Raw genomic sequence first — 2,468 nt, 5'->3', positions numbered from 1 at the left:
GGGGGCTGCCACAGTGACCCCAAAAGATTTGCTAAACAAACAAACAAAAAAACCCCAAAAACCAACCAAACAAAAAACCCCAAACAACAAAAATACAAAAACCAAAACAAAGGCAGAGAGAGACACAATTCTCAAGTCAGGAGACTAGGAAAGCCCGTAAAAGTCTTGTTAAGTGTGAAAGGAATTTGCCATTGTCAAAGAACAAGCGTACGGCACACCTGGCGCCCTTCAGCACCCCTTCCTTTGGGAACAAATCATGACCTCTCGCCCCAAAGCAGCTGAAAGGCCTCGTGGATATCCCCTTTCCTGGCCCTGCACCGGTTTGCTCAGAAATTGTTTACAAACTGCTTCGCATATTTGAGATAAAAATCAGAGCAGTTCTTTTCCGTTCGCTCTCACTGAGAAGGATGGTGCAGCTCCCATTCCAGGTGTCCTGCATGACGGAGACACAGCATCACAGGGTGACTAGGGTTGGAAGGGACCTTCCTGATCACCTGCTTCCAATCTCTCTACCATTAACAGGGCTTCTTTTGGACCTTAATGATCACCTGCTTTCAATCCCCCTGCCAATAACAGGGCCAAACAGGTGCTTCTTTTGGACCTTAATGGTCACCTGCTTCCAATTCCCCACCTGCCCAGGACACAGAATGTGTCCCAACACTGTTCCTTTCTCCACAGAGGCTTTGCTTTTGTGGCTGCTCATGCAGGACAGTGAAACAGGAGTAACATGAGCTGCTGGAAGCCAGCCTGTTACAGTTTGGGAATGTGTGACCCAGTGAGCACGGCTCATAAATCAGCTCCATAAAATGGTCACAGGGAAAAGAAAACAAAAACAAACAAAAACCCTAAACCAAACCCCATCCTGTTTTTAGAGGGAACAGCACTGTACTTAGGGTTGTGATTTGCAGGATTGCTCCAGCAGCAGCAGGTAAATGAAACCTCTATCTGGCAGACAAAAACAAGTGGGCTGAGCCCTTGAACAGCAGGCACAGCTTTCCCCTGGCCTCTGTGTAAGCCTGATGCGTAGTTAGGGCTCCTTGGGCAGAGCAGTGGCATCCCTAATCCCAGAGTTCAGCGGGGATATCCTGACCAGGAGCAGGCTCGGTGCTTTGTGGGAACAGGAGGGCAGTACCGCAGCCCCACCGGGATGCCGGCACAGCGGGATGCAGATTTCCATGTCCCGGCGGTGACTGACGCTCTGTGCTCCCTTGGGATGCTGCTTCAGTGCCGCTCTAAGGGGCTCATTCTCAAGTGGAATTTTTGCTCGGCATGCAAATGGTTTAATTTTTAAACCATCCACACCCCGCAGCTTTACTGAACAAGGCTTCACACAAAGCTTTTTTAATTTGCCAGAGCAAGCAGAAACGACGAAACTAAAAGGAACGTTATCTCATTTCCTCTTCTGCCAGACAGACAGACAGACAGATAGGGCTGACACATTGTGAGGGGCTGCTGTGTGTCTGCCCCAACAGCTCCCTGCTGAGCCTGCTCTGCCCTTGGCCCCATCCTGCAGCAAGGAGTACTGAATATGAACATTTAAGAGCAGGAGTGCTGCTAAAACAAAGGCTGTTTGTGTTACCATGTGACCACTGCCTTCATTATGTCTTTAACATCCCACTGATCTGACCATTAAACTTCCTCCACACAACAGTCACTGGATTTTGAATTCCAACAGGCCAAAAGAAAACCAGGCGATAAGACATCCATTAATTCCAAAATGTAAATGACTTTATATTACTTTATTAAACAGCCATTTCTAAAGAACAGTAAAAAATACGAAAACATGCAGCATTTGGTGTTCTTAAAAAAACATTGACCAAAATAAAGACTGTTAGAAAAATTAAACAAGTTTAGCCCCAATATCCCTTCTGCTCTCCATATAAGATGTTTGGTAGTTACAAATACTGTTCCAGCTCCTTTAGCAAAGTTTAACCTTGTGTACATTAGTAATTCTATTACAGGTGGGTGGGTTTTTTATTCACATTGCTTCTGTAAATGTGATCAATTTAAAAAATGCACTGTTATCAAGTTTAAGGAACTACTGTTTTCCTGTACAGTGAGTATAAATAGCAAGATCCTGGATTTTCCTGCCATTCTAATCAGCACTCTATTTACTGAAACATTAAAGATTTCAATTAGTACAAAAATACAACCAGAGAATAAATGTCTGAAAAGATTCAGTATTTGAGTGAGTCTTAGTTAATAGGCAAATAAAATGCTATTTATGACTTCCAAATCTGGACACCACTTCTGTACAGCTTCTGCTCTTCCAAGACCCACGTACACAGTGCTACACAGCAAGGCACTGCTTATCCTCCTGAAAAATTCACTTCTTATTTACTACAAATAATTTAACATGTAGCTGAACTAACAAGCAGGTGAGGGATGGATGGCCAGGGTACAGTCAAAGCTGCTCACAAGCCACACCAGTGGGCACCTGCTCCTCGAAGGGGCATCTCAAAATGTCT

This window comes from Geospiza fortis, unplaced genomic scaffold, assembly GCF_000277835.1.
Source record: "Geospiza fortis unplaced genomic scaffold, GeoFor_1.0 scaffold450, whole genome shotgun sequence".
In the NCBI taxonomy this organism is placed as follows: Eukaryota; Metazoa; Chordata; class Aves; order Passeriformes; family Thraupidae; genus Geospiza; species Geospiza fortis.
This window is presented reverse-complemented; position numbering follows the sequence as displayed.